At 44.2% G+C, this 14,080-nt stretch overlaps 2 non-coding genes across 2 annotated transcripts; both read left to right on the top strand.

Moving 5' to 3' along the window:
• The first annotated feature begins 8,798 nt into the window (after positions 1-8,798).
• Positions 8,799-8,871, top strand: TRNAR-CCU (transfer RNA arginine (anticodon CCU)). The gene has a single exon. It is a non-coding gene; the product is annotated as a tRNA-Arg (tRNA).
• Positions 8,872-9,486: 615 nt separating this feature from the next.
• TRNAI-UAU (transfer RNA isoleucine (anticodon UAU)) lies at positions 9,487-9,579 on the top strand. Its single transcript is given in 2 exon segments — positions 9,487-9,524; positions 9,544-9,579. It is a non-coding gene; the product is annotated as a tRNA-Ile (tRNA).
• Positions 9,580-14,080: the final 4,501 nt, after the last annotated feature.

Genomic DNA, 14,080 nt, shown 5'->3' with positions numbered 1-14,080 from the left:
TCCTGTCCGTTCTGTGAACCCTGAGCTGCTATCTGACCTGCCTCTACAGTATGCTGCCTATGCGGATGTCTTCAGCAAGAAGGATGTCTTCACCACATCGTCCATATAACTGTCCGATCTTATGGCATGTGGACGGGTTTATCCTCCGTCTCTGCCCGCGACTCCGGCATGTCTGCCTATATTAAGGAGAATTTAGAGAGGGGGTTTATAAAGAAGTCTTCTATTCCAGCCAGAGCAGGGTTTTTCTTTGTACTGAAGAAGAATGGATCTCTTCGCCTTGTATAGACTACCGCGGTTTGAATAAGATCACCATCAAGAACAAATATCCCTTGCCACTTATCTCTGAACTCTTCATATCTCTGATATGATCCGTGGAGCTAAAGTCTTCTCTAAGTTGGCTCTTCGAGGGGCTACAATTTGATCTGTACTCGTGATGGTCATGCGTTGAAGACTTGCATTCACTACAGGTATCTGGTGATCCCCTTTGGTCTGTATAATGCTCCAGCAGTGTTCCAAGAGTTTGTGAACAACATCTTCCGTGACGTGTTGAATATCTGTGTGGTGGTGTATCTCGAATACATCCTAATCTACTCTCCCGATATGATGACGCATCGGCGCATGGTCTCCTAGTATTTTCATGGCTCAGGGAAAACAATCTTTATGCCAAATTAGAGAAATGCCTGCCATTCACTGCCATTTCTTGGTTATATTGTGTCTGACAAGGGTCTTCAAATGAACCCAGATAAAAGTAAAATCTGTCTTGGATTGGCCTGGTCCTCTGGTTCTCTGTGCTATCCAATGTTTTTTGGGATTTGCGAACTTCTACAGGCAATTTATCCCAAACTTCTCATCACTCACTGCCCCCATCTCTGCTCTCAATAAGAAGGGGGTCAATGCAAAGAATTGAGTTGAAAAAGTCGTTCACTTTAGCCTCTGTTCTGTATCATCCCAATGTCACACGATAATTCTACCTGGAGGTTGATTCCTCATCCATCGGTGCTGGAGCTCTTCTTTTCCAAAAGAATGCTAAGGGTAAATTCCTGTCCTGTGGCTTTTTCACTAAACTTCTCTGCAGAAAGAAACTATTTTATTGGTGATCAAGAACTTTTGGCACATAATTTAGCCCTGGAAGAGTGGAGACATCTCTTGGAGGGATCTATGTACCCTGTAATTATTTATACAGACCACAAAAATCTTACCTACCTTCATTTTCGTCAAGTGTATTGCAGTGCAAGGCCTTTAACAAGCAATCGGATGAACGCTTGTTTAAGCTCAAGACTGGAAAAATAAAAAAATATAAAAACATTTTTTTATAATAATAATTTAAAAAGTTTTAACTTTGTTTTTTTTAAAAATAATAATAATTCTTTATTTATATAGCGCACACAGATTATGCAGCGCTTCACAAAGCATGTCAAATTGGTCCCTGTCCCCATGGGGCTCACAATCTAAACAGCCTAACAGAATGTTTTTGCAGTGTGGGAGGAAACCGGAGTACCCGAAGGAAACCCACGCAAACACGGAGAGAACATACAAACTCTTTGCAGATGTTGACCTGAATGGGATTCGAACCCAGGACCCCAGTGCTGCAAGGCAGAAGTGCTACTCACTCAGCCACCAAAAACAGGACTGGGGTCAGTTGGCTGCTATATACTGGGGGGTGGGGAGGGGGGGCGCTGGCTGCTATATACTGTGGGGGATGCTGGCTGCTACATAATGTGGGGGATGCTGGCTGCTACATAATGTGGGGGTTGCTGGCTGCTATATACTGTGGGGGATGCTGGCTGCTATATACTGTGGGGGATGCTGGCTGCTATATACTGTGGGGGATGCTGGCTGCTATATACTGTGGGGGATGCTGGCTGCTATATACTGTGGGGGATGCTGGCTGCTATATACTGTGGGGGATGCTGGTTGCTATATACTGTGGGGGATGCTGGCTGCTATATACTGTGGGGACTGCTATATACTGTGGGGGATGCTGGCTGCTATATACTGGGGAGGCTGTGACCAATGCATTTTCCATCCTCGGCTTATACTCGAGTCAATAGGTTTTCCCAGTTTTTAGTGGTAACATTAGGGGCCTCTGCTTATATTCGGGTCGGCTTATACTTGAGTATGTGCGGTAAATCAATAATATAAAAGTACCCTAATCACCACAATTGCATATAAAATCCAAATAAAGTATATAAAACAAAAACACAAAAAAGTACATATTTGCTATCACTTTCTCCGTATTAATCTGTACAATAAATCTAAGTCAATATTTAACAAAATAAAGAACATCTCTTTTCACAAAAAATAATCCCTCAACCAGATTGGTCAACAGAAAAATATAGTCATGCCTCTAAAAAGGTTGTATCGCATCTCGCAAATAATAAGGCTTTATTCTCCTTACCAAAAAAATAAAAATTTTTATAGCCTGTACAATGTTCTCAGGCTCCAGGGGTAGTGGACCACTGGACCACAGCAGACGATGACGTAAGCCGACAAATGGGACCAGAGTCTAAGTGGTACCGGCTTTCACCAGATCCCGCCGCAAAGCGGGTTGGACTTTCTGTGGTGTGGTACCACCAAGTCGTTCCGCAGTGGCAGCCAAGGCAGGGTACACAGACGTCAGGCAGAATCGTAGTCGGGACAGGCAGGAAGTCATGATGGGCAGCATGGGATCAGAGTCGGGGACGTAGCAACAGGTCAAGGCAGGCAGCAGAGGAGCGTAGTCAGGAACGGAACCGGGGTTACAATGGGAAATCACTAAATGCAAAGGACATGGGAACAAGCTTTTTCTAAGGCTGTGAGGAACAAAGATCTGGCAGGGAACACAGGAAGGGGCTGGGAACTTATTAAGAAAGGCAGCAGGCCAGCGCCAATTACCGGTGCGCTGGCCCTTTAAAATTAACAGAGCCGGCGTGCACGCCCTAGGAGGGGAGGGAGGGGGGGGGGGCGCGTGCAAGGAGCCATGGGAGACACTGCTGGAACCTGGAGAGGTGAGTGGTGCAGCGGCCAACACAGAGGTACATGGGTGCGTCTGCAACCCTAGACAGGGGTCGCAGGGGCACCCGTGACAAATGTGACAAGAAAAATCTGTTGTGAATGGCGCTGCTTCCATTCCATGTCTAGCCGTGTGCCCATACATCAGTTTACCACTATGTATAGGTTATGGGTACACTCAGGAGATAAACTTTGCAGAGCATTTCATCATTTAATTCATTATGAAAGTCATTTTTGGCCTAAACGAATGTATTTTCCCCCTCCAAAATTCGAAACTTTTTTAATGGCACTTCCATTTTGTTTTAACCCATTTGAAACGCTTAATCCCTTAACGACCTGGCCCTTTTTTTTAAAATTCATTTTCATTTCTCATTCCCCACCTTCAAAAATCGATAACTTTTTTTAATTTTACACATAAAAAGCTCTGTGGCAGCTTGTTTTCTGCGTTACAAATTGCACTTCATAGTGCAATTTAAAACTTAAAAGTTTTAATCACCCCCATTTCCTAGAACTGATATAAAACATAAAAATCACAAACATGTTAAGTATCGCCACATTTCAAAATATAAAAACAGTTATTATATTTAACCAAAAATTTTGCCCAAATGTCCGAAAAGCTACTTTTACACCATTTTACATCACATAAAAAATTTAATAAAAAATAATCAACACATTGAGCATGGAAAAAAGAAAGGAGACCAAAGAACTGTCTGAGGACTTGAGAATCAAAATTGTGAGGAAGCATGAGCAATCTCAAGGCTACAAGTCCTTCTCCAAAGACCTGAATGTTCCTGTGTCTACCGTGCGAATGTCCCCTCGTTGTCGTCTCTTTTCCAGACTAAATAAATCTAGTTGTTTTTAATCTTTCCTCATAACTAAGACCCTCAATACCCCTTATCATTTTTGTGGCTCTACGTTGAACCCTCTCCAGCTCCAGAGCATCCTTTTTATGGACCGGTGCCCAGAACTGGACAGCATATTCCAGGTGAGGCCGAACCAATGCCTTGTACAGTGGTAATATTACATCCCTATCACGAGAGTCCATACCACTTTTGATACATGACAAGATCCTACTAGCTTTAGAGGCAGCTGCTTGACATTGCATGCTGTTATTCAATTTATGATCTACTAGTACCCCTAGGTCTTTCTCAACAAGGGACTCTCCCAGATTTACTCCCCCAAGGACATACACTCACCGGCCACTTTATTAGGTACACCATGCTAGTAACGGATTGGACCCCCTTTTGCCTTCAGAACTGCCTCAATTCTTCATGGCATAGATTCAACAAGGTGCTGGAAGCATTCCTCAGAGATTTTAGTCCATATTGACATGATGGCATGACACAGTTGCCGCAGATTTGTCGGCTGCACATCCATGATGCGTTCCACCACATCCCAAAGATGCTCTATTGGATTGAGATCTGGTGACTGTGGAGGCCATTTGAGTACAGTGACCTCATTGTCATGTTCAAGAAACCAGTCTGAGATGATTCCAGCTTTATGACATGGCGCATTATCCTGCTGAAAGTAGCCATCAGATGTTACAGGGTACATTGTGGTCATAAAGGGATGGACATGGTCAGCAACAATACTCAGGTAGGCTGTGGCGTTGCAACGATGCTCAATTGGTACCAAGGGGCCCAAAGAGTGCCAAGAAAATATTCCCCACACCATGACACCACCACCACCAGCCTGAACCGTTGATACAAGGCAGGATGGATCCATGCTTTCATGTTGTTGACGCCAAATTCTGACCCTACCATCCGAATGTTGCAGCAGAAATCGAGACTCATCAGACCAGGCAACGTTTTTCCAATCTTCTACTGTTCAATTTCAATGAGCTTGTGCAAATTGTAGCCTCAGTTTCCTGTTCTTAGCTGAAAGGAGTGGCACCCGGTGTGGTCTTCTGCTGCTGTAGCCCATCTGCCTCAAAGTTCGACGTACGGTGCGTTCAGAGATGCTCTTCTGCCTACCTTGGTTGTAACGGGTGGCGATTTGAGTCACTGCTGCCTTTCTATCAGCTCGAACCAGTCTGCCCATTCTCCTCTGACCTCTGGCATCAACAAGGCATTTCCGCCCACAGAACTGCCGCTCACTGGATGTTTTTTCTTTTTCGGATCATTCTCTGTAAACCCTAGAGATGGTTGTGCGTGAAAATCCCAGTAGATCAGCAGTCTCTGAAATACTCAGACCAGCTCTTCTGGCACCAACAACCATGCCACGTTCAAAGGCACTCAAATCACCTTTCTTCCCCATACTGATGCTCGGTTTGAACTGCAGGAGATTGTCTTGACCATGTCTACATGCCTAAATGCACTGAGTTGCCGCTATGTGATTGGCTGATTAGAAATTAAGTGTTAACGAGCAGTTGGACAGTGTACCTAATAAAGTGGCCGGTGAGTGTATTTTGCCTTTGGATTATTGGCCCCCAGGTGCATAACCTTACATTTATCCACATTAAACCACATTTGCCAAGTGGATGACCAAACATTCAGTTTGTCCAAGTCACCCTGCAGCCTATGAACATCCTCCAAAGACTGTACTACACTACACAGCTTGGTGTCATCTGCAAAAATAGACACAGTGCTATTAATTCCTACCTCTATATCATTAATAAATATATTAAATAGTAGTGGGCCAAGCACAGAACCCTGGGGTACACCACTCATAACTGGTGACCATTCCGAGTAGGAATCATTGACCACAACTCTCTGGATACAATCCTTCAGCCAGTTTTCAATCCAATGGCCAATAAAACCTGCCAAACCACTAGACCTTATTTTACCATATAATGGTCCAGCCATTTTTTATAAGGAAACATTATAAAATTATTTAATAAAAATTCTGGTACTTGAACCAGCCATCAGCCCATATCTTATATACATTTCGATGGTGAAAATAAATGCAGAGAAGGCTGGAGCTTGGTAATATATTTGGTGTTTGCCAGATAACCGACGGGAGGAGGACATAAAAGGGATTAGTAAAGAGATAGTTAACTCCATTTCATGGAGTTAACAAGTGTGATAGCTTTCAAAGATGGGTTTTAAGAACATATTTGAAACTTTGGAGGTTGGGTATTAGTCTGTTAGTCGGGGGAAAGTTGTGGTTGTGGTAAATCTAATATCACTGGCAGATCGAAGAGCACGGGTTGGGCAATAGACTGAGATGAGAGATAGAGAAGTGTAGCAGCATGCACATGTAGATGATATTATTTTAAACTGAATTCGGAAGCAAACAGTGCAGTGATTGGGACAAACTGAAGGCATCCGTGTAACCTTTGGTCTGAAAGACAAGCCTGGCTACTGCTATAATAATAGATTGTAGAGGAGAGAGTTGAGTTAGATTAGAAACTGGTCGGTAGTTAGTAGCACTGGAAGGACCAGAAAAGGTTTCCTTATTAGTGGGGTAACAACCACATTCTTAAAAGAAGAGGGGATGGTGCCAGAAGAGAAAGAGGTTGTAGATTTTAGTGAGGTGAGAAGTGGCTGCTGGAGAGAGAGACTGTACGAGATGAGGATGGGGTCACTGATACAGGTAGTGGGTCGAGCAGAGGTAAGGAGCCTGGACACTTCTGTGGCGCAATCGATCAGCGTGCGGTACCTATAAAGCAGTAACTGTTGAGCAATGCTGAGGTTGTGAGTTTGGGCCTCACCTGGAGCATTGTTTTCCTCTTTTCATCCGTTTTTGTCAAGTGCCAAAGAAAGTTCCTCATGGTTCACCATCGCATCAAAACATGATCATGATTTAGAATGGTTAAATTTTGTCGGTTATACGTTTATTTAGCCCTAAAATTTACACATTTCTAAAAGATAAAAAGAGAAAACCCACCATATAATTTGTTCTACAATTTCTCCCGAGTACTGAGACCCCCGTCATGTGGCCGTTACTTGTTTTATGGGGCGCAAAACGAGGTACAGAAGGGAAGGAGCGCCCTGCAGCTGCCAGGATTTTAGTTTCCTCATTGGCCCCTTTTGTAGGCTATAACATTTTAGCTTTTGCGTTATTGGGGCCATGTGACGGCATTTTTTTTGCGGGATGAGATGCTTTTTCCAGTGTTACCATTTTGGGGTTGGTATCCCCAAATGAGCATTTGGGGCAGTAGGGACTACTAAGTGTGTAGGGAGAGTACTTATTCCCCCCTTAGGTCTCTCAAGGATATCCATCCTGAAGCCCGAAACTCCACCTGGTGAGACTGCTCCTTTTTTAAGCATTTATGTGATTTATAGTATGTATGCAGATAGAAGTGGTTTTTAAATTGACTAGTAAAAGTTAAGTTTTAAGTGGCCGGTCCTATGCTTTGGTTTATTATTTCCCTGTGGCCAGGACAGATTTAGTGCATATTGCTGGAGGGATTTGGCTATTTTGTGTTGGTATCCCATATCCCACCAGTGTCATTCTGGAGCACATATGTGTTTTGATCACTTTTTATAGCATTTTTTGTGGAATTGAATAGGTAAAAATCATAATTTTTGTAGGGTTTATAACAGTTTTTTTGAACGGCGTTTATCGTGCGGGTTCAGTAATTATTTAGTTTTATTCTAGGTGTTGTTATGGATGCGGTAATACTATATATGTGGGGTTTGTTTTATAATTTAGACTTTTTTTTTGCGTTATATGTCTCTTTATATGTTATGGGGCTTAAGGACATTTATATTGATTTCTTTATTTTTTATTGAATAACCTTTTTTTTTAATTTTTTTTTACAGTTTCCACCATGGGACATGAACAAACAATCATCTGATTCCTTGTTTATGATAATACTCTGCATTACGGATGTATTGCAGGGTATAAGCAGTGTCAGCCTGGGCACATGCATAGGGGTGTCGGCTATATGTTACAGCCGGCACCCCTTGTTTCCTGATGCAGGATCGGCTCAGATCTTGAGCTGAACTGGCATTGGCTCTGCGTCAAATATATCAGACGCTGAGAGCCAAGTCACTGCACTCAGCGTCCGATATCTCTGATGCAGAACAGGAAGGGGTCGAACTATAATACTATATGAGCTTCCTAACTACAAACATTCCCATAGTTTACAAAATAAATAGTATCCGGAAAAGAGGAAAGCTAAATATAAAGCATTGAGGAGCCACTAACATGGCATAATCCCGTATAAGCCAGAAGGTCAGTCAAAATTGTAAAGTTTGTGCTCTACTCCTTATAATGTTATCAACGACTAGAGCCTCTCACAACCTTCTCAAAGACTGGAAATAAAAGATATCCCCGACAACTTACATCACTAATCATCCTGCTTTACTGGGTTCAAGCACAATCCTCGTCCTGTTGCCGTGTCCGTGATGTACTCTTAATCCTGCATCAGGAGGGCGAGGTGTTTTGGCGTTTTATGTTTTTACTATATGCGCGCTTTTAATTTGGACTATGTGAATATATACAATAAATACTATTCCCATAGTTTACTGGTTTAGAAAGCAGACGCAAAAAAGGCAAGCTTCCAGACACCAAGCAGGGCACCAGTGGCGCAATCGGTTAGCGCGCGGTACTTATAAAGCAGTAACTGTTGAGCAATGCCGAGGTTGTGAGTTCGAGCCTCACCTGGAGCATTGTTTTCCTCTTTTCATCCGTTTTTGTCAATTGCCAAAGAAAGTCTCTCATGGTTCACCATCGCATCAAAACATGATCATTGGGGAAACGTGCCTAGTTCTTTTGCTTTCATGTCTTCTGGCTTCTGCACCCATGTTTTTCAGATAGTTTGCAGTTTGCAAACAAGAACATTTCTTAGAAATCAAATTGTAGTAACTGATTTGTTTGGAAAAGAAAAAAAAACTTAGCGCTCAGCTATGTTTTGTTCAGCCCCAGTGGCCTAATGGATAAGGCACTGGCCTCCTAAGCCAGGGATTGTGGGTTCGAGTCCCATCTGGGGTGTTTGAGGCTGTTGATTACCAAAGCACACACACATGCTCTATTTTACTTCCAGATTTAAAGTGCTCAACCATCTTCTTCATTTCTTAATGGTCCCATATGCTTGTTAAAAAGATCTTGGGAATTCTGATAGCACATTAAACATACAATGACAACTTTAAGTCCCAAGAATCACCATGCATTTCCACTGCTTTGAAAGGGTCAGTCATTTCCGTTATACAGTCAAATCAAAATACACTCATTTACTATTCATTTATGCCGCAACACAAACACATTCACAGTGAACCACAATCCAGATACAGAAAAGTTTTCAACTGAATGAGTAGCAAGCATAGCGACTTTTGATTTAATAAAACACGATTATATTCTTCTGTTAATTGGTACACATTTAGAGTTCAAAATTCTTAGTAAACGTATAACACCATGAGAACATTTGGAATTTCAGTTTCAACAAAAAACCTGCTAGCAAAGTAGAGAGTATGACTTCATTTTATAAAAAAATGGAAATGCATGACTTGAAGTATAATACTATAAGAGCCTCCTAACTTCAAACATTCCCATAGTTTACTGGTTTCGGAAACAGACGCAATAAAGGCAAGCTACCATACACCAATCAAAGCTCCAGTGGCGCAATCGGTCAGCGCGCGGTACTTATAAAGCAGTAACTGTTGAGCAATGCCGAGGTTGTGAGTTCGAGCCTCACCTGGAGCATTGTTTTCCTCTTTTCATCCATTTTTGTCAATTGCCAAAGAAAGTCTCTCATGGTTCACCATCGCATCAAAACATGATCATTGGGGAAATGTGCCAAGTTCTTTTGCTTTCATGTCTTCTGCACCCATGTTTTTCAGATAGTTTGCAGTTTGCAAACAAGAACATTTCTTAGAAATCAAATTGTAGTAACTGATTTGTTTGGAAAAGAAAAAAAAACTAAGCGCTCAGCTATATTTCGTTCAGCCCCAGTGGCCTAATGGATAAGGCACTGGCCTCCTAAGCCAGGGATTGTGGGTTCAAGACTAGAGATGAGCGAGCACTAAAATGCTTGGGTGCTTGTTATTTGAGATGAACTTTTCCCGATGCTCGAGTGCTCGTCTCGAATAACGAACCCCATTGAAGTCAATGGTAGACTTGTGCATTTTTCAAGGGGACCAAGGCTCTGCACAGGGAAGCTTGGCCAAACACCTGGGAACCTCAGAAAACGATGGAAACACCACGGAAATGGACAGGAAACAGCAGGGGCAGCATGCATGGATGCCTCTGAGGCTGCTTAATCGCACCATTATGCCAAAATTATGGGCAACAGCATGACCATGACAGAGTGACCGAATGAGGCTAGATAGCATCTAAAACATCCAATAATTGACCCTGACACTATGGGTACGGCATGCAGAGGCAGCGGCAGCAGTGGCAGGCTAGAGAGTCTCATGGCGACATACCCTAAATCAGTGATGGCGAACCTTCTAGAGACTGAGTGCCCAAACTACAACCAAAATCCACTTATTTACCGTGAAGTGCCAACACGACATTTTAAAAAGGAACTTGTTGCCACTGTTCTTCCTCATGTTTCAATCGTATTGACCCCCTGAGGCCACCAGTACAGTTGAAAGAAGGAACAAAGATGCAGACCCTTGTTGTAGCTTCTCTCCAGGGTACCGCTGTAGAGAAAGAATAGTGGGTCTAGCAGGAGGACCTACAAAGACATTGCACTTCTGTCAACACCTTTTCATTTGCTGTTTGTAACTGCAGGAAAAGTGAGATGTCGCTTTAAAACAGCATCTCTTAAGTTGCCTGGGACTGCAGGTGGATTTGGTCCTGTTTAGTGAACTCTGTCCTGGAGCAATGGTCTGAGTGCCCACAGAAATGGCTCAGAGTGCCACCTCTGGCACCCGTGCCATAGGTTCGCCACCACTGCCCTAAATGGACTCAGGTTTCACCAAAGGAGGTGAAATGATTTCCTATGTGAACAAAAGGTTGACGGTATATTTAGTCGATAACACAGCATGGTGGCGACATAGTGACCAAGTTTCATAACGTATCTGGTGAAACACCCGAAAAATGAGCCTGACACAGCTCTTTTGATAAGGGGACGACATGTGGAGGCAGCCATGGAGACGACTTCCATGATTAAGAGCGACAGTATGGGGCATTCATATTGCGCTGCTATGATTGCAACTTCAGGTCTCCAGCATGGCGGCGACAGATGGGCCGAGTTCCACTATGTATCTGGTGAAACACCTGAAAATTCTGCCTGACACAGCTCGTTTGATAAGGGGATGATGTGCTGCATATCCTCTCGTGCTCCAGCGTCTGGGGTATAGACAGTTGAAATGAGACATTGGTGGACGCTGTGGAGGATCGTGGAGGCAAAATGGACAGGAAACAGCAGGGGCAGCATGCATGGATGCCTCTGAGGCTGCCTAATCTTGGGATGGAGCTGGCGGTCCACTGCCAGGCGAGCTTTCGCCTGTCCAAGCCCCTGTCTCTCGGCTCCTCCCCACCCAAAATGGGACTGGGGGCCAGAAGCGTTTACTTTGAAAAAATTATAATTTTCAAAGCAGGCCGGGTCGTTTGAATATTTCACCTAGGAATAATGGAATAGCATAGTGGTTCTATTTTTAATTGTTTTTACGGAAATGGTTCCATGATTAAGAGCGACAGTATGGGGCATCCATATTGCGCTGCTATGATTGCAACTTCAGGTCTCCAGCATGGCGGCGACAGATGGGCCGAGTTCCACTATGTATCTGGTGAAACACCTGAAAATTCTGCCTGACACAGCTCGTTTGATAAGGGGACGATGTATGGAGGCAGTGAACTCGTAGTAGATTAAAGGTGCTGCAGTTAAAACTATGTTAGTTGGATCTTGAGATGGAGCTGGCGCTCCGCTGCCAGGCGAGCTTTCGCCAATCCAAGCCCCTGTCTCTAGGCTACTCCCCAAACAGCACTTCTAAGAACCTTTTGTATAAGATCAAGTGTAGTAGCGTTCTTATAAGTTTGGGATATGGCGGGTGAGGGGAATGTAAACAGATGCGCAAGAAGCGCTGAAATAATATTGGTAAATGATAAAAGTTTGGCAGTATATTTTGTGGATTACACAGCAGGGTGGCAACAAAGTTAACAAGTTTGATGTGGAAGCCATGAAAACAACCCAAAATTCTGCCCGACACAGCTCGTTTGATAAGGGGACGATGTATGAAGGCAGTGAACTAGTAGTAGATTAAAGGTGCTGCAGTTAAAACTATGTTAGTTGGATCTTGAGATGGAGCTGGCGCTCCGCAGCCAGGCGAGCTTTCGCCAATCCAAGCCCCTGTCTCTAGGCTACTCCCCAAACAGCACTTCTAAGAACCTTTTGTATAAGATCAAGTGTAGTAGCGTTCTTATAAGTTTGGGATATGGCGGGTGAGGGGAATGTAAACAGATGCCCAAGAAGCGCTGAAATAATATTGGTAAATGATAAAAGTTTGGCAGTATATTTTGTGGATTACACAGCAGGGTGGCGACAAAGTTAACAAGTTTGATGTGGAATCCATGAAAACAACCCAAAATTCTGCCTGACACAGTTCGTTTGATACGGAGACCATGTATGGAGGCAGCTATATGGACGACTTTTGGAGGCAGCTATGGCGATGACGTGTGGAGGTAGCAATGGAGACAACATGTGGAGCCAGCTAAAAAGACGACATGTGGAGGCTGCTATGGAGACAATTTAATTTGGATAGTGCCTGTATGTGGCAGTCCAAAAAAGTTTTCAAACCAGAGGAGCAGGTAGGTGGTCCTCCAGAAAAATTAAATAGATTTAGTGCCTGTATGTGGCACTCCCAAAAATTGCTTAAAACAGAGGACCGGGTAGGTGGCCCTCCAGAAAAATTAAATACATAGAGTACTATAGCTAGAGCCAGTTGGCCCTGGCAAAAAATAGCCAGTTTCCTATGCTTTAGTGTACAAAGAGGAGGAGAAGGAGGACAATGAGGAGGAGGAGTGCATACATTATTCAGGTTGAGCTTCTTTCACCTGGTGGAGAATGAAAATGCGGAGAAATCCAGGCTTTATTCATCTTGATAAGCGTCAGCCTGTCAGCGCTGTCAGTCGACAGGCGTGTACGTTTATCGGTGATGATGCCACCAGCTGCACTGAAAACCCGCTCGGACAACACGCTAGCGGCAGGGCAGGCAAGAACCTCCAAGGCGTACAGCGCCAGTTCGTGCCACATGTCCAGCTTTGAAACCCAGTAGTTGTAGGGAGCTGTGTGATCATTTAGGACGATGGTATGGTCAGCTACGTACTCCCTCACCATCTTTCTGTAAAGATCAGCCCTACTCTGCCGAGACTGGGGACAGGTGACAGTGTCTTGCTGGGGTGACATAAAACTGGCAAAGGCCTTGTAAAGCGTACCCCTGCCAGTGCTGGACAAGCTGCCTGCTCGCCTACTTTCCCTCGCTACTTGTCCCGCAGAACTACGCACTCTGCCGCTAGCGCTGTCAGAAGGGAAATACTGTTTCAGCTTGTGCACCAGGGCCTGCTGGTATTCATGCATTCTCACACTCCTTTCCTCTCCAGGGATGAGAGTGGAAAGATTTTGCTTGTACCGTGGGTCCAGGAGAGTGAATACCCAGTAATCGGTGCTGGAATAAATTCTTTGAACGCGAGGGTCACGGGATAGGCAGCCTAGCATGAAATCTGCCATATGTGCCAGAGTCCCAACGCGCAAGAATTCACTCCCCTCACTGGCCTGACTGCCCATTTCCTCCTCCTCCAACTCCTCTTCTTCTGCCCATACACGCTGAACAGTGAAGGACTGAACAATGGTCCCCTCTTCTGTCTCGCCAACATTCTCCTCCTCTTCCTCCTCATCCACCTCCTCCGATATGCGCTGAGAAACAGACCTAAGGGTGCTTTGGCTATCAACAAGGGAATCTTCTTCCCCCGTCTCTTGTGACGAGCGCAAAGCTTCCGACTTCATGCTGACCAGAGAGTTTTTCAACAGGCCAAGCAGCGGGATGGTGAGGCTGATGATGGCGGCATCGCCACTGACCATCTGTGTTGACTCCTCAAAGTTACTCAGCACCTGACAGATATCAGACATCCACGTCCACTCCTCATTGTAGACTTGAAATGCGCACAGATGCGGCGCACCTTCGTGAGCAAATCAGACAGATTGGGGTATGTCTTGAGGAAACGCTGAACTATGAGATTTAACACATGGGCCAGGCATGGC

This window comes from Engystomops pustulosus, chromosome 4 (genome assembly GCF_040894005.1).
Source record: "Engystomops pustulosus chromosome 4, aEngPut4.maternal, whole genome shotgun sequence".
Taxonomy (NCBI): Eukaryota; Metazoa; Chordata; class Amphibia; order Anura; family Leptodactylidae; genus Engystomops; species Engystomops pustulosus.
This window is presented reverse-complemented; position numbering and strand designations above follow the sequence as displayed.